General features: G+C 38.8%; 1 protein-coding gene across 1 annotated transcript in view; it reads right to left on the reverse strand.

Annotated features, from left to right (window-relative positions):
* Window positions 1-22,499, reverse strand: part of ELF1 (E74 like ETS transcription factor 1) — a 105,057-nt gene that overhangs the window by 81,662 nt on the left and 896 nt on the right. The gene's annotated exons all lie outside the window — the stretch shown is intronic.

The following is a 22,499-nucleotide window of genomic DNA, read 5'->3' on the forward strand; positions in this document are numbered from 1 at the left end:
AGATTCCATTCTTTTTTATGGCTGAGTAGTACCCCATTGTATGTATGTGTGTGTATACATATATACACATCTACTTTATCCCTTCATACATCAATGGACACTTAGGTTGTTTGATTTGACCCATGATTTGATACAGCTGAATTCATGTAACTATGTTACAAGATTCTATTGTATGTGTAATTTTGGGTGTTAGACTTTCCTTTCTTGTCAAAAATAACCAAGACTTGACTGTACAATTATATTCTTTATAATGCTACCAGGTAATATGCTAAGTGCAATCTCAAGTTTTATATCACCATGAAATTATCTCTTGCAATTTAAAATTCAATATTGAAGACAATATATTTTTTACTTCAGTGGATTGTAACCAGGGATGCACCTCCGAATTACCGAAAGAAACTTCTGAAGATACATGCCTACTCCTAGAAACAGATTCAGTGGTGTGGATAGAGCCCAGGCTTATGAGAACCACTGCTCTGCTGCTACAGAGCCCTAGAACCTAATGTAGTTAGTGCTCTTCACACAGCAGCTGCTCAGAAAGACTCTTGTCACCTTACGATTCAGCAACCTCCAAATGTTGTAGAGAGGAAATCTTCTGTTTTTATATTGAGATGAGAGTGAAACTTCAGCTCCTCCTTTGCTATTCTTCAGGTAAAAGCAACATATCAGAGAAAAATAATATCTCAACAACATCTTAACTGTCCCTTTCTCTACCACCAACTGCGTACTTTCAATTCATGTTTCACCACTCTCAGAGAATCTTCCTAAAGAACAACTCTGTGAGTGATGTGATGATCACTCATGGCTGAAAAACAAACTTTGATTCCCTAGAGGCAAAAAGCTGGACTACTTATCATGGTGTTCAAAGTTTTCACAATCCGACCTCACTTTACCTGTTTCCAGTCCTATCTTCCCCACTCTCCACCTCTTCCCCACTGTCTATCTCGGGTCTGTTTTTCTCTCTCTCCCTCCCTCCCTCCCCACCCCTACACACACACACACACACACACACACACACACACACACACACACACACACACACACTCTCTCTCTCTCTCTCTCTCTCTCTCTCTCTCTCTCCAGCCTTACTGAAACCTGGATTGCTCCATTCCTATTTGTTTGCCTTCTCTGGGCTTGGAAAGCACTTACCTTATTTCCTACCCTTTCCCTTATCTCTGCCTACTCATCCATCCTTCATAATCTCAGTTCAAATGCCTTCTCTACATGAAGGCTTCCCTCTGTTGCCCCACTTATAACTATTATTACAAGAACTGACCACAAGGCTGAAAGGAAACTTAGAGATCCTCTATTCAGTCCAGTGGTTTTTAAACTTTTCTGTTAAGTAACTGAATTCTTATAAAAACCTTCAAGGAAACTTGATACTACATTCATTTAAGTCTTCAGTGTTTTAAGAAAACCTAAAACACTGATACAATCTAGTCTCATTTAACAATAGGAAAAGGAGGTCTACAGAGAGGTGACTTGACCAATGTCAAGTTAGTAACAGATCTGAGGTACTCTTAGGCACTCATTCATTTAGCAAATATTCAATGAGCACCTACCATGTGCCAGGTACTTCTCTAGGCCCTTGTTATACAGCAGTGAAGAAGACGACACATTGTTGATAAACGACCCCTACTCACATGATGCTTACATTCTAGCCAGGAAGAGAGAAATGTTATGAACTAAATATATAGTATGTTGATTATAAATAAAAGACACAATAAAATGTGTAGTATGTTAGTGATAAGGACGAATAAGAAAAAATAAAACAGCAATGAGAAGAATATGACAATTTACACAAACTAGCTAGGGAAGACTTCCTTTTGCCAGGTCACTTTTGAGTAAAGACCTCTAGCCATGAAGACACATCTAAGGAAGAACATTTCAGGCAGAAAAAAGCCCATGCAAAGACTCTAACAGGGAGCTTGCCTGATATGTTCAAGGAAAGCAAGGAGGCCAGTGTGGTTCATGTAGAGAAAATAAGGAAGAGAGTAACAGAAGGAGGAAGAGCACTAGAAACTAAGGGAGAGCCTCACTGTTTAGAGACTTTAGCAGGGGAGTTTGGAGTAGCTGAGTCATAAGATTTGACTGCTGTGTTGCAAAAAAACCTGCAGTGGGCCAGGGATGGAAGAAAGGAGAAGCTTATGCAATAACTCAGAAAAGATGATAATGGCTTAGACAAAGGAGGCAGAAGAAGAAGATATGAGTAAATTATGGGTATGTTTTTAAGGAATATCCAACGAGATTTCTGAATGGACAACAAGTGGGTTGTGGGGGAAATAAGGCTTCAAAACTCAGTTTCTGGCCACTGGAAGACGGCAGATGCCAAAACCGTGATAGATTTGGGGTAAGGGGATATCGGGAGTTACTGAACACATTAAGGTGAACATAGATGGTGATGGTTTGGGGTAGGGGGAGATCAGGAGTTACTGAACACACTAAGTTTGAGATGCTCATTAGCTATCCAAGTAAAGATGTCAAAATGGTATTGTCCTGGAGCTGAATACACAGTCTTGAAGCCCAGGGTAGAGGTCTGGGCTAGGTATATATAATTTGGGAGTCATTAACATCTATTTGATATTAAAGCTACAGATACAAAAGGTAACAATGACAGAAGCTTGGGGACACTCTACTATTTAGAGGTAGGGGAGATGAGGTAGAACTAGCAAAGAAGGCTGAAAAGGAGTACCCAGAAATGCAGCAGGAAAATAAGGCAAATGTGGCATTAACCTGAAATTTAAGTAGAAGTACTTCCAGGAGGAAGGAATGAGCAACTGTGCCAAATGCTGACAACAGATCAAATGAGATGAGGTCTGAGAGGAAAACGACAGTTGATTTAGCAGCATGGACATCACTGCTGATTTTGAAAGAAGAATTTTCATGGTGTGGTAAAGGTGAAAAAGAAACAAGCAAAACATCTGATCAGATAGAGTTTAGGGGAGAATGAGGGGTGAGAAACTAAAGACAGAAAGTGATTTTGTTGTGAAGGGGTTAAGAAAAGATTTTTGGGGTGATGGAGAGACTGTTGTTTAAGAAAAGCAGTGCCTTTCTTATTGCCCAGAACATTCCATTTTGTATTGCAGTTAATTTTGTACAACTCTGTGTCTACATTCATAAACCAGTTACCCACTTGAGGGGAGGAACTGTATCACGCAGCTTCTACAACCAACTGTGACTGTGAACAAGTTACTTCACACCACTATGGGATTTCAGTTTCATTTTTTTGTAAAATATTGAGAGAGTCTAGAGATCTGGTAATTCTGAAAATCCATTTTAGTTCTGACATTTTATTACTCCATAGCCTCTCTGAGGCCTCTGAATAGTGTTTGAGGAACTGAAAACAAAAATCACATTAAGGCTACATTTAAAAGAGAAGTCTCCTCCTCAAATTTTTATATAATTTATTGAAAGTAGTATGTAAAATTACCAGATATTCAGAACAACCTGGAAACTTTATAAAGTCCTCCAAAAATTCAATTACACTTATTACACTTTACTAATAAAAGGTTTTAAGAAAAAGAAAACCTATACTAATATTCTAGAAACATTTTTTTATCTTATGGCAGTAGGATATTTAAGCAAATAGACTTTTAACACAAGTCCCAAAAAGTTCATCTTAAAATACACCAAAACTCCATGCTCTTAAAAACAAAAGACAACTACCTTTTGCCATTAGTAAAATTTAAGACAATATGATAGAGGTCAAGCCTCTTATTTTACACTACCCTGATTTAGACTATGTCTATTTTTATTTGATATTTCTTATTTATCTATAAAACAAATTAAAGGCCCTACTTACAAGGAGACTAATAAAAAAGCTAAGTATTATGGCTTTCTTATAAATAAATGCACTCAATATAAATTCATCATTCCTTGTGGACCGATGACTTACTTGGCTTGAGTTTTTGCTGTAGGCCTGAATCACAGAAGGCTCAGCCCCGAAGATTAAAACCAAGCAACATGAAAAAAATTCACCTTGCTATTACTTTTGCTCTTTAATAAAAAGAACCAAATATAAACAGAAAAGTAGGGGAATTTTAGGATATGTTAAAGAAACAAGAACTTCAATTTCTCTTAATTACATTGCTGGTAAAAACAGAGAAATGAAGAAACTAACGTTAGCAACTAGCCCTGAAAATCCACAAAAAATTGACTTAAATTGCTTATTATAGTGCCAGGACACATAATGTGTTCTGAAGTACCTATCCAAAAAGGGGGAATAAACAAACATACTAATACTACATCCATACTCAGCAATAAAATGAAATTAACTATTGATAAATACAACTTGGATGACTCTTAAAAGCATTACGTTGAGTGAAAGAAGCAGCCAGCGTCAAAAGGTTACATACTATACGATTCCATTTACATGACATTCTCAAAGAGACAAAACCGTAATGATGAACAGATCAGTGGTTGTAGGGGATGGATTGGGGGGACGGTGGGACTGACTATAGGGACAGAGCATGAAGGTGATGGAATTGTTCTATATCCTGATTTTGCTGGTGGCTACACAAATTTAAACTTGTATTAAAGTTCATAGAATTGTACAGCAAATAAGGGAATCAATTCTACTTTATGATTAAGTTAAAAAATAAAACAAAAATTGTTTTTAAGTCCAGTAGCCCAAAAACTCATTACTCCAGTCCATAATCATTAGAAAATATCAGACAAAATCAAATTGAGGCACATTCTACACAATACCTGACCAGTACTCTTCCAAGTGTCAAGGTCAAAAAGGACAAGGAACCACCACAGATTTGAATGGATATATGACAACTAAGTGCAATTTGTGTATCCTTGGTGGATCTTGGAACAGAAAAAGGGCATTAGTGGAAAAACTATAAAAATCCTACTACAGGGCTTCCCTGGTGGCGCAGTGGTTGAGAGTGTGCCTGTTGATGCAGGGGACACGGGTTCGTGCCCCGGTCCGGGAAGATCCCACATGCCGCAGAGCAGCTGGGCCCGTGAGCCATGGCCGCTGAGCCTGCGCGTCCGGAGCCTGTGCTCCGCAACGGGGGAGGCCACAACAGTGAGAGGCCCGCGTACCGCGAAAAAAAAAAAAAAATCCTACTACAGTTTAACTAATGGTATTACACCAATGTTAATTTCTTAGTTTTCATCATTGTACTGTGACTATATAAGATGTTAACATGAGTGGAAGATGAATGAAAAATATACAGGAACTCTCTGTACTATTAATGCAATTCTTCCATGAGCCTAAAATCATTTCAAAGTAAGTTAAATGCCAGAATCTTTAAGAAAAAGGTTCGCAATAATTTCATAAAGCAAAAATACATTTCTTTCTCTTTCAAGAACAAACCAATGCCATCCTGCATATTTTGATCACCCTGGTGTAGTTTGATTACCTAGTGTAGGTCTTACCTGCACTAAGATCATATATATTATCTGAAAGGGATAAAACAGATTCTACCATAAATTATATGACTTATTAACTGTGCTCACTTTCAGTGTATATGTTTATAACTTTAAAAATTCTATCAACATTTGATTTTCCAATTCAAGAGTGAAGTCTTTCCGGGAATTCCCTGGTGGTCCAGTGGTTAAGACTCAGTGCTCTTACTGCTGGGGCCCCAGCTTCAATCCCTGGTCAGGGTAACTAAGATCCCATAAGCCATGTAGCACGGCCAAAAAAAAAAAGAATGAAGTCCTCCTAAAGGAATTTCTCATAAATTCTACCTCCTAATATTCTTATTAAAAAAAACCAAAAAACTTCAATGGCCTACCAGCACCCACAGAGTAAATTCCAATACATTTTTGCATCTTGACTTTGGTCTACCATGTTACAGCCTCACCTGTGACCATGCCACCTCCCAACATTCACCCTATAATCCAGCTTTGCTGAACTTATTGAGAGCATGTCACGCTTTCTCACTCCACATTTGCTGGCCTTCCCCACCTGGGGAATCTCTCTTTCACCATTAGAGGGAAGAACTGGTCACTTCCTCCTTTGTGCTCCCACAGTATTTTGTAAGTGATCTAATAGATAAACGAATCACATTGTTTATCCATTCATACATACATATATACACTGCTAAAATATGCAAAGCACTCTAGCTTTCGGGGACCTAAAGGTGAACTGATTTCCTTTATAATTCCTCTTGCTTACTCTGCTGGAATATCTGGTGAAGACACTCTTTTTTGTTTTTTCATCATTTATTTACATGTCTCATTGGTCATTTATTTCAGCCGGATAGCATTCCTGACCCACAACAGTGTTTAATAAATATTTGCTGAATGAAAACATTTGGAGGTTCAACTAAATACTGTCTCAATCATAAATCTGCTTTTTTCTCTTCCACACGGTCCATGCCATTCCCAGGTCATTTCTGAAAGTCTAAATTACACAAAAAGCGAGGCCCCTTTCTCACTTTCCTGAACAGTCCAATTCCGATGAATAGGTTGGTTAGGCTGGGTCTGGCAGCCCTGTTTAATGGTCAAGCCCACAGCAGCAAAGCTCTGCATTTGTTAAAGGAGAACAGCTTCTGGATTAGTCCCAGTGCTTACACCTGAACATCGCATTATGTTAAGTCTACAAATAAAATTAGAGACAGAACAAAGAAGGAGACTCCCCAATAGATTAGGACTGATTATCCTAATCAGTGGCCCTTTCTTTCAACTTTCGTCTTCTGTCCTTTTCAGGCTTTTACTTATATGGCATCCTGTCAATAAACTTCTCAAATTAGAAACAAGTTGGTAAACGTTTCAGTAAAGAGGAATATTCAAATAAAATATTTAGACTACAGGCTTTATTTATTCATGTTTCACAACACCATTCAGACAATTAATGACTTTTTTTTTTTGTGGTACGCGGGCCTCTCACTGTTGTGGCCTCTCCCGTTGCGGAGCACAGGCTCCGGACGCGCAGGCTCAGCGGCCATGGCTCACGGGCCAGCCGCTCCATGGCATGTGGGATCTTCCTGGACAGGGACCCGTGTCCCCTGCATCAGCAGGTGGACTCTCAACCACTGCGCCACCAGTGAAGCCCAATTAATGACTTTTTGAACTCATAATTTACTCTCATCACAAAGGACACATTTTAGCTACAGCCAAACTGCTCTGCTGCTCTTCTCCCATACTTGAAACCATACCACTTATACAGATAAAACTTGAAATTTTTTAAGTAATTTAGATTTATTTATTTTATGAAATACTTCTTGGACATATATGATGCTCTAAGTATTTTAATGTTCTCAACTTTCTATCTCTAGGTCTTGCTCCTGTACCACAGACTCCTCTATCAAACTTGACAACTCCATTCCAATGTCTGATTGGCAAACTTAACATATCCAAACCTGAATTCCTGATGTTCCCTTCAAAAAGTACCCTACCACCCACAGTTTTCTCCAGTCATCTTGGTGGCTATTCAATACTTCTAGCTGCTCAGACCAGAAACCTTGGCTTTCTTGACTGTCATATACCTACATCCAATCTGTCAGGAAATCCTGTTGGTTCAATGTTCAAAATATATATAAAACCCTAACACTCAACTTCATTGTTACTGATATCTCTTACCTGCATCAATCACTGAGGCAGTCCAAGCAGCCTGACCTATGTTTTTAAATGGATTACTTCTGATTGCTGCTTCTCTCTCTACAGTCTACTCTCAAAGCAGCAATCAGAAGTAATCCATTTAAAAAGATATGTCAGATCATATCACTCTCCAGCTTCAAAACCCTCCCGTAGTGCCTCTTTTCACACACACACAAAGTCTTCGTAACTGTTCAGGACTGCAAGATCGTACCCTGCCCCAGCCTCTGTGATTGTATCTCTTCCTACTTCCCGCTTGCTCCCCCTCTTCTAGTCACACTGATATCTCCCTGCTATCCCATGAACACATCAAGCATTCCTCCCCCCAGGTCTTGCACAGCCTGTTCTCACTGCCTTTTATGTTAGATATCCCGGTAGCTAAGGCCTTTACCTCCTGTGCTAAATTGCTGCAGTAATAGCTACTAATTTGTTTCAAATTCCCTATGTGAAACATGACTGACTTTGCCTCTTCTCCCATTAAGAGGCGGAGTCTACTTCTCCATCCCTTAAATGAAGAATTGGGCAAGTGATTTCCTTTGGCCAATGGATTAATAATAAATAAAACACAAGCAGAGGCTTGAAAAGCTGAGGCACACAGAGGCTTACCCTCTCATGCTGCTAGGATCCCTTCTGCCACCACAGAGTATGAGAGCCACACAGAGAGGTCCCAGCCATGTAAGTGAAACCACCCTACATTATGCATCCAGCCCTAGCTGAGTCAGCTCTGAAGAAGCAGCCAGTCCACCCACAGAATCATGAAAAATAACAGCATAGGTGATGCATATAGTTGCTCAAAAATTATGACCTGCTCATTTAAAGCAGGGATTTAAAATCATTCTCACCCTAGAATCCTATGCCCTTTCTATAACATCCCAAACTTTTAAAACCTCATAAACATTTTGAACTTTAGAATTTAGTTTGAACCACCCTAGAGACATCTCCCAAATTTAAGGATACTAAAATAAGCATGTGTCATCTGTTACACAGATTAAGAATTCAGACAATTACAAATTAGAGAAACAAGTCCCCAGGATTTACTGATCTCTCTGCCTTGGCTCTTGCTGTTGCTTCCCCACCATCCTTTCACCCCATCCTTCAAGACTCTGCTAAAGTTCATCTGAAAGAAAATAAGAAAAGTGAGGAATTCTTTTAAAAAAAAATGCAAACTATTATTATAGAATGGATAAGTAACAAGGTCCTACTGGATAGCATAGGGAACTATATTCAATATCCTGGGATAAACCATAATGGAAAATACTATAAAAAAGAATGTATGTGTATCACTGAGTCACTTCACTGTAGAGCAGAAGTTAACACAACACTGTAAATCAACTATACTTTAATAATTTTTTTAAAAAAGAGATCTGATACTACCAAAGAAAGAAATCTGATACTATACAAACTTAGGTTATAATAAAAACAGCATCAACAAAAACATTAAATCCTATTTTGTCTGGGGAAAAAAAACCCCCACAGAATGGAAGAGGGCTCATTAGACAGTATTAGCTAACTAACAATTTCAAACCACTGCTAATCATTAAAAAAAAACAAAACCTATATCACATTATTCCAATTAGATTTAAATGTAAAAAAAAAAAAAAAAAGGACCAGCAGAAAATATAAGCATTTATATACTATTTGGTAAGAAATGTCTTTCCATGTATGACACAAACAGCAAAAAAAAAAAGATATGGAAAAGAATGACATTTGACTACATAAAAATCTAAAAGCACCATAACCAAAGGTAAGGCAAAGGATAAACTAGGGGGAACATATGACAAATTTGAAAAAAAAAAAAAAAAGAAAAAAGAAACAAAACCTAGTCTTAGGTTTGGCTTACCCAGGCAAAAACATTTGTTGAAACTCAACAAATGCTTTACAAAAACTAAAGTTCTTGCTCCATTTAAAAAACCAACTAGAAATCTTAGCCAATAAGAAAGGCAATACATAAGAAAGGCAATATATAAGAAAGGCAATACAATATGGAAATGCAACAGTGAGCTCATTCTCAAAGAAAACAGCCTTGTCCTCTTCAAAGGTTGACCAATGAACATCCAATTGTTTTAAATTGAAGTAAAATGTTTAAACTAAAAAGATTCATGGATTTAATTTTACAAAAATTGTACCTCAAAAGGAAAAAAGTAAACAGATATTGAAACTATAGTTAGTGATAAGCATGCTAAAGTATTTAGATGGAAATGTGCTAATGCCTGCAATTTACTTTTTTTTTTTAATTAATTAATTAATTTTGGTTGCGCCTGGCCTTAGTTGCAGCCTGCAGACTCTCAGTTGCAGCATGCATACAGGATCTAGTTCCCCGACCAGGTATCGAACCCAGGCCCCCTGCACTGGGAGCACAGAGTCTTACCCACTGGACCACCAGGGATGTCCCTGCAATTTACTTTAGATAGAAGGATAAAAGTATGGTAAAGCAAATATTATAAAACGTTAATGATAAAATCTAGATAGTGGGTGTATGAGTGTTCATTATAAAACTTCAGCTTTGCTGCATGTTTAAAAACTTTCATAATAAAATGTGGAGGAAAGAAAACACTATTATTAATTGAATCAAACACTCTTATTAAGCCTGTTTCTTATACTGAGACACAGGATTTATTAGATCCACTTTAGAGATTCTGTGAAAAGTTTTAATTTTAAATGGATTTTTAAATGTCCTCCCCCTTTTCTTCTTTTAAAATCAATATTTTCTGCCTTTTGTCTGTATTTTTTAAGTGTTAACCCACAAACTGAATATACCCTGTGCTTGGCAAATGAATATTAAATGATTTTTCCTGGGGGGGAAAAAAAAAAACACTCTTATTAGAAAAATGGGCATTGGGCATGAAGAGGCACTTCACAAAATGTGGCCAAATACAAGAGATGTTCATTCTCACAACCTCAGAGCAGAGAAACAATACCATTTTTCACCTATTAGCAAAAAGTAAAATGATTAGAGAGGGTATGGGGAAATAAATGGTCTCATACTCTATTTTTGAGAGTATAAGAATAGCATTCCAGAGGCAATTTCACAACCAAAAGGTCTTTTTTTTAATCCATTTAATTTATATTTTTTAAAGATTTATTTATTTATTGGCTGTGTCCAGTCTTAGTTGCGGCACGCGGGATCTTTTGTTACGGTGCGTGGGCTCTTCAATGCAGCACTCGGGCTTCTCTCTAGTTGTGGCACACAGGCTCCAGAGAGCACGGGGTTTGTAGTTGCAGCACTCAGGCTCACTAGCTATGGCGTGAGGGCTTAGTTGCCCTGCGGCATGTGGGATCTTAGTTCCATGACCAAGGCTCAAACCTTCATCCCATGCACTGGAAGGTGGATTCTTAACTACTGGACTACCAGGGAAGTCCCCAAAAGGTCTTTATGTACCTTTTCAGTCTCAGTAATTTATTCTAACAAAACAAATAACATATACAAAGATACAGAGAGAAATTCAGTACCATCGTTCAAAACAGTAAAAAATTGAAAACAAACTGTTAAATAAATTAGGTGTTACAGAAACCATATCTCATTATATGGAGCGTACCATATTATTCAGCTGTTAAGAATGATTATCTATATAAAACAGAGTACCAAAAAAAAATCTCCACAATATATTTACATGAAATATGCAAGTCAGAAAACAGTATGTATCACTGCACAATTGACATTTATACATATATGGTCCACATTTCAGTATCTGAAGTAATGATCAACTGAAAGCTAACAGTACTTGTGCCGGTTAGTAAAATTTTTACGATTTGTATTATTCGTCTGTGATATTTGGTATTTAAGTAGCTTCTATGTGCCTGGCACTCTTCTGTAGACTCAGGATATAGTCAGTTTACCTGAGGACTCAAGTAAACAATTCGAACATAGTCCCTGCCCACATATGAAGGAAATCAACAAAGTGACAAAGGGTGACCAAGAAAACTTACTTTAGATAAGGGAAGGCCTCTCAGAAAACATGACAGCTGCTTTGAGACCTGAATGATAAGGTGGCAGTCATGTAAAAGGCTGGGGCAGAGTACTATCAGCAGAGGAAGTTGTAGGAGTGAACAAAGGCAAGGCAATAGGAGGAAGCACCATGGCCCTTAGAGAGCAGGGAGGAGGGAAGAAGTATGAAAAGTGGCTAAAGAAGGACTTACGGTGGGGGGGGGGGTGCGGGGGGGACATGTGTATTACCCTTACAGTCAGGAAAAAAGATCAAGCTAGGTTCATGCTAAAAAACAAAAACACTACCACTACTCCAATCATACAGGCAGACAAAGTTATGAAAATCTTTCCTTGCTAAGTGCTTGACATACATACCTCATTTAATCCTCATGATAGAGCTATTAAAAAGCATTCAGGGACTTCCCTGGTGGTCCAGTGGGTAAGACTTCGCCTTCCCAATGCAGGGGACCCGGTTCGATCCCTGGTCAGGGAGCTAGATCCCACAGGCATGCCGCAACTAAGATCCTGCATGCCTCAACTAAGACCCGGTGCAGTCAAAATAAACAAACAAATAAATAAATGTTTTTTTTTAAAAAAAAAGGATTCAGAAGACTTCAAAGTAAAACATTCTTGGGATGATTCTCCAAAGACAGTCCACAAAACAGATGCATAAGAATCATCTAAAGACACACACACACACACACACACACACACACTTCTGAGTCCTACACCAAAGACTCAAATTAGTTGGTCTTAAGTGAACCCAGGATTCTGCAATATTTACTGCCCAGATGACCAGAAATTAGTATAGTGACAAACAGACCTTTGTACCTCACCAGGCAGGTCTGATTGCACCTGTGTGTACACAGTCCCACAATACCATATCTAGATTAAGTCAATGGGTTCACATCTGTATTCAGTAGATCCTATTTAGGGAATCAGCAACGTGTGTAATACATTTTTCAAATACTTCACAGATCTAAAGAAGATTTTTATTTTAATTCAAGCTTTTCTTTAAAAAAAAAAAGCTTCCGTTATTTGACACCCCAACTGTCACATACACCTCAATCCCTTCTACCATCCTTTCTCACTCCCTTCACAGCCAACCTTCCTCAAAGATTTGTCTATACTCCATTTCTTCATTTCCCACACATTCTTTGACTCATTCTCGTCTATCAAATCTAATCCTGCCTGTACTATGTCACTAAATCTCTTCTAACTAAGGTCAATGACCACACTGGGCTAAACCCAATTAACACTTTCAGAGCTTGTTTTGTTAGACTCGTAAGTCTCATTCCTGGTTTTCCCCCAATGCTGCACTACTCTTCCTCAGCTTTCTCTGCCCCACTTCCTCTATCTCATGACTGAACACTGGATGTCCTAAAGGTTCCGTTGAAAAGCCTCTTTTCACTCCAGACTCTCCCTTTGGCAAACTCATCCATTTCTACGGTTTCAACTAACAAGTCAGAATATAAACGTAAAAATCGCCTCTACTCAATTACCCATGACAATTCCCTTAAATTCACCCTTTAAGTACATCTTACCACATTAACAGGCCACACTGGCAACCAATATATCATCTGAATAAACATAACTGAAACACTTTTCCTTCTGACATTCAAGCACCAGATTAAGGAGGTAATTTACATTTAAAGGGTACACTGTATAAAAAGACACATTTTTTTTTCTTACTTCCACTCCATTTCACCTCCATACTCCCTGGCTTGAAACACAGCAATGTCTAACCACTCTGTTTAAGGTAAAACTCAAAATCCTTAACATGACCTACAATGCCTTATATGGTCTGATACTTGCCATCCTCATCTCCCATCACATGTCACATTAAGCCCTCAGCACCTTCTTCCATTTTCCAAAGCATAATACCCTTTCTTTCCTGCTCTGGAGCATTTCCATAATGCTACTCCCTCAGCCTCCCATCACTTTCCATCCCTCTCTTTCTCCTAGCCAGTGCTTACCCATCCTTCAAATCCCACTTCAATGTCATTTCCTTAGGGAAGCCTTTTCACTGCAGCCGCCTTTCCACCTACTCGTTAGTTGTCTCCCTGTTCTGCATGTAACACTCAAACACACTTTTTACTTGTTCAATCAATGTCTATCTTTCCCACTAAGAGGTAGGCTTCATGAGGATCTTGTCTGATTTTTTCGTTGTTACATCCCAAGCATCTAAATATTGACCAAATCAAGTAACTTCAATCTCCTTACAGATGCTTTTTACTCTCTTACAATTTGCATATCCAAATACAAATTTTCCTTTTTAAAAAATTATGGTAAAATTAACCATTGAAGTGTACAGTTTAGTAGTAACAAGTACATTCATATTGTTTTGCAACCAATCTCCATAATTCATTTTATCTTGCAAAACTGAAACTCTGTATCCATTAAATGACTCCCTATTCCTCCTCTCCCCAGCCCCTGGCAATCAACATTCTACTGCTGTCTCTATGATTCTGACTATTCTAGTTACCACATGTAAGGGGAATCATGGCAGTATTTGTCTTTTTGTGACTGGTTTATTTCACTTAGCATAATGTTCTCCAAGTTCATTCATGTTGTAGCACGTGTCGGAATTTCCCTCCTCTTTAAGGCTGAAAAACATTCCCATGTAAGTGTATGCCACATTTTGTTCATCCATTTATCCACTTATGGACACTTAGGTTACTTCCACCTTTTCGCTACTGTAAATAATGCTACTAAGAACATGGGAGTACAGCATCTCTTTGAGACTGCTTTTAATTCTTTGGGGTATATAGCTAGAAACAGAATTGCTGGATCATTTGGTAATTCTATTTCTAATTTTCTGAAGAACCACCAAACTGTTTTCCGTAGTGGTTGTACCATTTTACATTCCTATGAACAGAACACAAGGGCTCTAATTTCCTCAAATCCTCACCAACTCTTGTTATTTGGTTTTTTGGGTTTTTTTGATAGTAGCTATCCTAATGAGTGTGAGGTGGCAGATTTACTTTTATATAAACTTTATGTGCTTTCTTTTTCCTACAAACTTGTAAAAAGCCCTCTTAAAATATGTTCCATGAACTAGCAAAAGACAATTCTAGAAGGTATTGAAAATAGAAAAGAAGAAACAGTCTTTCAAAGCAGGATTTAAGGGACAATAAAATTGTGGTTCAGGGGACTTCCCTGGTGGTGCAGTGGTTAAGAATCCACCTGTCAATGCAGGGGACATGGGTTCGATCCCTCGTCCGGGAAGATCCCACATGCCGTGGAGCAACTAAGCCTGTGCGCCACAACTACTGAGCCTGCGCTCTAGAGCCCGTGAGCCACAACTACTGAGCTCGCGTGCTGCAACTACTGAAGCCTGCATGTCTAGAGCCCGCACTCCGCAACAAGAGAAGCCACTGCAATGAGAAGCCCGTGCACCGCAACAAAGAGTAGCCCCCGCTCACCGCAACTAGAGAAAGCCCACGCACAGCAACGAAGACCTAATGCAGCCAAAAAAATAAATCAGTTAATTAAAAAACAATTGTGGTTCATGTGAAAGGGCAAAAAAAACAGGGAGAATAAATAATGCAAAGGCATTCCCTCTCATATCTGAAATTTCCTGATGCCAACTGCCTGCAAGAAGTTTTGAATTCCTTAAGCCTATGTTCGGCCTTCCATCAGGATGCTTCCCCTCCCCCTACCTGCCACCTGTTTTCTGGGACAGACCCTTCCCATCATACTCTTCCTTTCCACTTCAGCTCTGTGACTGGGTCAGTGCCTGCCCTACTCAGGGGATGACTCAGTGGCAGGGCCCCATCTTTCCCAGGTAATAGGGTCACTGGGTCCCTTGGCATAGGAAGGTATCAGTGATAAGCACAGATGGGGCAAAACAAATCCCATTACAACCTTGAAAACTTGAATTAAGTGTTTAATTAAATCTGGAAACAGATAAAAAGCTTCACACAAAGCAATATATCAACACATCCTAAATCAGAAATGTATCCTGATCTTGGGATTTTGAACCCAAAAGAAACTTTAAATTAAAAGATTAAACTACAATATTTAAGACTATCTAGAAGACCCTCTGGATCTAGAAGTCACTAGGCTAAGTACCTCCCTAGACATCTAAAATAAAGCAAAAAAAAAAAAAAAGGTTCAAATCAAAGGCATTTATTTAATAGTGAATAGTCTGCATTCTAAAATAAAAGACCTATTAAGATTTGTAAACACACACCCAACAGACACACAAAACTCATGAGACAGTTGTTATTGTTATCAAAATTCAAGTCATCTATGCTGGAATTATTTTTCAAAGAACAAAATGTTTTATACTTAGTTATGAAAACGAACCCATGCTTGGAAAGTAAAAGGGAACACTAACTACCATTAATCCTAAAAGAATCACCATTCTAGCATTAAAAAGGCAGATACCACGTGATAACAAAGTTTAAGTGCAGGCTAAATATTAAGCTAAAAATGTCTTTATATAAGTTCAATTCCATAGTTTTAAAAATGATATGATAATTAAACCATTAAAGAAGGTTAGAAAACAGAAATATACCTCTAATTTTACTGGCTCTTTGTCCCAATACTTAGGAAAGGAGCAAATAGACCATGAAGTATTTTGAAAGTTACTTTCCTTAAACAGTACCTAAATAATACTGTTTTTTATATGGCAATGTACCTTGCAGACCTAGATAAGCATTTGCATTTTCACCATTAATAGTCTACTTCAAATCACACCATATACATCAACTGTGGAATATAAGATATAAATGTAGGAAAAAATAGTTCAGAAAAGTCACAATCTCATCTATTTACTTTGAAAAGGTTAAACAAAACCTAATATTGAAAGTCTATTATCATGTTTGTCATGCTACACTTTTGAGAAAAATAACTCAGAAATATTTGAATATTTTAAACCATTAACATTACATTTGAAAATCTCTCCGTGACCAAAACATAAGGTCCCTAAAATGAAGGGGGTAGGGGTTCAGTAGATGCGCCATTCGTTCTCTTCCTCATCCTGGATATCACATTCAGAAAGGATGCATGACTGTGATCTCAGAATGGGGCTTCAGCCCACTTCTGCTTTACCGCTAACACAAACTTCCAGCGCTAAATGGCGACCCCACCCCTCCAGACTCCTCAGGGAAAACAAGCGTGTAAGCCATTTACAACATTAGGCTGTAAGCAGCTCATCTGCTGGGAAAGTTTTAGTCTGCAGAGTTCTAGACAAAACCATTTCCTGAGTTGCAGAGAGCAAACAATTTTTTCACACCCACAATTTCATTTTGATTCAAGCTAGTTTACCAGTTTAATTTGTGAGCAGACTGCCCTTCTAAATAAATAACCTGTAATAAAAGCCAAGTTATTTACAAAAATACAATGAAGGCAATTCTTCAAAGCATGGCGAATTTCTAACAATAGAATCCTACTCTATAAAAATGGGAAGGGAAAGCCACTTTCACTTAAGAGGAAAAAAATGATGGGGTACACTTTCACATATTTTTCTCTTTTTTAAATATTTATTTTCTTCAAAACAAGTGTTTATATTATTTTTTTTGGCTGCGTTGCATCTTCGTTGCTGCGCGCGGGCTTTCTCTAGTTACGGTGAGTGGGAGCTACTCTTTGTTGCGGTGCATGGGCTTCTCATTGTGGTGGCTTCTCTTGTTGCGGAGCGCAGGCTCTAGGGCCGTGGGCTTCAGTAGTTGCGCCATGCGGGCTCAGCAGTTGTGGTTCGCGGGCTCTAGAGCACAGGCTCAGTAGTTGTGGTACACGGGCTTAGTTGCTCCACAGCACGTGGGATCTTCCAGGACCAGGGATCGAACCCATGTCTCCTGCATTGGCTGGCGATTATTAACCACTGTGCCACCAGGGAAGTCCTCACATATTTTTCAAGAAATATAACTCTCAAGGACATATGTATAAAATAGGATAAAATATACAAGAAAAAAGTACCTCCTTACAACAGGTATACATGCCACCATGTTTTAAAAACCACACTCTTTGATATGAAATTTCTAGAGAAAGAAGTATGCCATCTAAAAGGCATTTCTGAATTTTTTTGCAACATTTTAAAGCTACTGATTTCATTTAAATTCCGTTTATTTAAAAGCCCCAGAAAAAGTTCAGAAAAAAAACTAATTTCAACTTTCTATTTAATGAGCATAACCACATATACCAATATGGAAGAACCATAATCAGTTCTATAATAGTTAATTTCAAATGGATCAAATTTTATTATAATTTTTGAGGATTTCAGTTCTAAGTTATATTGTCCACAGGGTGGCAGTCTCACAGTCTTAATTTTGTCTCTGAATTCAAGGTACAATTTCAGTGATCAAAAAGACACACACACACACACACACACACACACACACTGGTGGGCAATAATAATTTACTGTCTGGCCAACAATCGCAAAAATTGTCTGTCCTTTCCAAAAAAAATCTATGCTTCCTAACTTCCCTATTTCTTTGAGGAGTATTTATACTCCTGACATCTTAAATTTTTCCTTCAATGCACCTCTTCCATTTAATCCTTTATATTCTTTTGCCACCACCCTATTTAGGGAGACACTAGAGGCAAGGAGAGTTGTTAGATTATTACTGTACTGCAGAAGACCCCCCAACCTTGATCAGTGTGGACACCACAGACACAACCCTTCCATCCCCCAGTTCATCCTGCACACTACTGCCAAATTAATTTCATTAAAACACGTATCATATTACCAGAAATTCCTTCTTTTAGCTAAGTAAACTCCTTACTCCAAAATTCAAGGACCTTCACAAGCAGAACCTTCCAATATCTCCTAAGTGCTCTGCAAGAGTCAAGGGGATTTAGGAAATAAACTTCACTTTGAATATACCTTGCAACTTCCTGGTTTTCATTCATTCATTCATTCATTCAAATATTTTCTGAATGCTCAACAAGTGCCAAGCACTGCCCCAAGTGCTGATGATACAGAACGGGGGGAAAAGTCAAAGTCCCTGCTCCAAAGATATTCTCCTGACAGGACAGTCTCGGGTTGAGAGCTATTAGGGGAAGGGGGATAAACCCCCAGGTACTTCCAGCTCTCTGCCAGCAAGGGATACAACTCTTCCCAAGTATGAGCCATCAGAAGCACACTAGGGGTTGGGAGGGATGATAAAAAGACATCAGAGGAGATCTGCCAGCACTGACATTGTCTGCTACAGACCGTAGCCTATTCTTGCACTCTTACACTATACTACAAAATGTGCTAGCAACTGTTTAGGGACCTCTGTTCCTGCCTGCTTCCTTCTTATAGCCTTGTCTCCCGCTCAATCATCTCCACCCGCAAAGCATAAGCAGCCTTCCAAGCCAATCTCAAATGCTGCCTCCTAGAGGCCTTTCCCCATTCTCTTCACACAAACCCAGATGTGACATTTTAGAGACCTTCAAACCCCTGTAACCCTTGGCTTAGTCTCCTCTAAGCATTTATCACACTATGCACTGTATCGTAATTATCTGTATACTTCAACCTCCTTTGTCTGTTATTTACTGAGCTCTTGCTACATTCCTGGACTATCTAGGAGCTAGAGTTGCAGTGTTAAATCATTCCATTATTATTTTTAAATATTTAATATCCAAATGATAAACGTAAAATGTAGACAAAATATTCTATATTTTTGATTGCCTCAATCTTTTTTTAACAGTTTTGCTGAGATATAATTTACATACCATGAAGTTCACCCACACAAAGAGTAGAACTCAATGTTTTTTAGTATATTTACAGAGTTGTGCAACAATCATCATAATGTAATTTTAGGACACTGTAATCACCCTAAAAAGAAACCTTGGACCTACATTAGCAATCACTTCCCATCCCCCGTGTCATCCTCCCCTACCCCGGCCAATCCTAGGCAACCATAATCCATCCTCTTTCTCTACAGATTTGTCTATTCTGGGCATTTCATATAAATGGACTCATACAAAATGTGGTCTTTTGGACCTGGCTTCTTTTGTTTAGCATAATGTTCTTGAGATTGATCCATGCTGTGGTATATATCACTACTTCATCCCTTTTTATTGCCAAAAAATATTTGATTGTATGGGTACACTGCATTCTATTCATTCATTCCTTAGTTGACAGACATTAGGGTTATCTGTCACTTTCTGCTTATGAATGCTGCTATAAACAATTGTGTACAAGTTCTTGCATGGACATGTTTTAATCTGTCTTGGGTATACACCTAGGAGTGGAACTGCTGGGTCACATGGCAACTCTATGTTTAACATTTTGAGAGAACTGCCAAACAGTTTCCCAAAGTGGCTGCACCATTTTACATTTCCCCCAGCAACCTATGACGGTACCAACTTCTTCATTACTGTTTGACTCTTACAGAACAAGAGTGATCTCACTACACAGTATCCTTACTCTCATGGAACTTATATTCTAGTAGAATAAGACAAGAAATAAACAGGAACAAACATGTTTATTTCAGATACGCAAAAGAAGAAAATAAAGCAGCATAAAGTAACCAGACAGTAACCAGAAAAGGGAGTCTCTAGTGAGGGTAAACAGAAAGGCCTCTCTGATAAGGTAACGCTGACAGGAGTGAGATGTGCAGAGCTGGAGGGGGAATACTGCAGGCAGTGGAAACAGCAAGACATAAGACTGAGAAAAGAACAAGTATGGCACATTCAAGGAACAAAAAGCAAGAAGCCAGTGCAGCTAAAGTACAATGAAAAGGGAGAGGAGGGAGGAGGTGGCATTGAGGACCCAAGTAGAGGCTAGACAATGTTAGGCTCAGAGACCAGGGTAAAGTCTTTGGATTTTAAAATGCCATCGTCATTTTCCCAACCCTTATATTTCTTTACGTACAGGTGTTCATCTATGCAAACGTTTACTGAACTGTCGTACATCTTCTAGCTGCACCTAATAGTAACAAATAGTAAAGAGACTATTTGGGTAATCCACACCACTCATTTAGTATCACTTTATTTTGTGGCTCAAGAGAGAACATGTAAAACATGACTACCAATGGTGTTTTGGAAGCAAGGCACAAGCGTATGAATGAAACCTTACAAAGTTATCACCTAGTCCTGACCAATTTAAGGTGTATGCTTCACCGACAGTAACTAGCAGCTCTGTCTTAGACTATTTCCAGTAAGAATATAGTTGCAGATCATTCTCATAATCTAAACCTAGATTTCATTCTTTTAAATGTTAATTTTCTCCACTCCATTGGTTAAAAATTAATATCTAATTGCTAAACATAAAACCCATGGGCACAAAATATTCTACATGTTTCTATATTGTTTGACTCATAAAAAAAAGAATTTTTCACATATTATGCTATATTTAGTTTCTTCAAAGAGACGCAAAATGTTTTAAAAAGTCTAGTGACATAAATGCCATAAAACAACTTGTTACCTAGTCAAAATTTATCCAGTTAAAATTCCCTTTTTACCATCCCAACTTGACCCCCATGGCTCTCCCTCCAGGCACTGTGTGCTCCTACCCAGCTAGGCTACTAGCCAGCCTCACACTTGTTGCCCCAACCTCCGCTTTCTGATACACATTCCCCACCAGGAGAAATCCAACCTGTTCTTCAAGGTCCAGGGCAAACACTCTCCCTTCCTTGTCTGGTCTCTAGTCCTCTTCCCTGAGTAGAAGTGACTTCTCACCTATGTGCTCTTGAAGGAATTCTGCAACTCAGATGCTGCCCTAGCCAACTGTGCCTGGTACACAACAATATATAAGTCTATGTCTCGGACAGATATATTGTCACCAAACTACTCCTCTCAGCATACCCTCAAATATATATAAAGCTATTTGCAATTATACCGGGTGCTCAGTTGAAAATCACATCCATTTTAGCACAATTTGATACCAAGTCGTCACAAAATACGAGGTCAAGATTGAAGCTCTTCTGGAGGCAATTAAGGCAGAAGGATCTTTCCTTCCTTCCACGCTCAGGCCTAATTCTTTAGTAAATGGTTTCTGAACAATGACACAATCCTCTATTTAAATGAAACTTTTCCACTCTTATTACCGACACAAGAATTGCTCAACAATTCTTTTAACTCTCAAGTTTGTGAGTGGTATGTATCATCAAGAATTTATGGCTCTAAACCCAGAGCACAGAGAAGGTGAAAGATCTACCACGAGGTCATACAGCTAATCAAAAGGGCCAAAATATGACTCCATTCAGGATTCTCTCCAAAACCTCCTAACATGAAGAACCTGAACATCAGTTAACTTCCAAGACTATCTGATGATGCTTGGTGTAGAGAAAACGTTCAAATATTTGAACTAATGAAGATGATCTAAAACATTTTTAGTTGTGGAAGTTTATTTACAATGTGAAAGTAATTCATCCTTAATCATACTGTCCACATTAACAGATTATTTCAAAATTCACTGTGCAGTTAAAACTACCAAACACAGTTTGGGAAGGCACATACTAACAACTAATCCTTCTGCTCTGCGTAATGGCACTGACCAGAGACTCGTCCACAAGAGCCACTTTTTCCTTCTTCATTTGTTCCCGGAGGCCGAATAGACTAAACATCAGAGCTCACCCCATTTTCTAATTTCAGCTTGCATTTAAGATAACGCTTTTGTTTCATTTACAGCTCACATGCTGCTGACACAGCTGCCCCTTCTTTGTAATAAACACAGGGCTTCTATATTTAAAAATACAGTGAAACTTTGTTATAACATCCCCTCCCCAGTCTCCGGCCAATTTTCTCTCTTCCAAGCCCCACCTCCACCCCAGGATTTTCTATCCGCGGCGCTCAAAACGTTAGACCCTTTTGGAAAGTCACATTTCTTCTTTAAAGACATCTCATCCTAGTGGTATTTTTCTTCTCCACAGCGTGTGTGTGTGTTTTTTTTTGGGGGGGGGGGGACGTGGGCGGAGAACGGGACGGACGCCCTTCCCCAGAGGCCTTCCCGAGCAGAAACACTCAAGTCTGTGGCTCCGGAGTCTGGGGTACTTTCTGAGAACTACGGCCGGCGCCCCCGATGTCAAGTTGGGATGACCTCGCAGGCCGGCCTCGGGGCGGGGCTCGGGCGCCGCGGGAGCCCGG

The sequence above is a fragment of the Orcinus orca genome, chromosome 18 (genome assembly GCF_937001465.1).
Source record: "Orcinus orca chromosome 18, mOrcOrc1.1, whole genome shotgun sequence".
NCBI lineage: Eukaryota > Metazoa > Chordata > Mammalia > Artiodactyla > Delphinidae > Orcinus > Orcinus orca.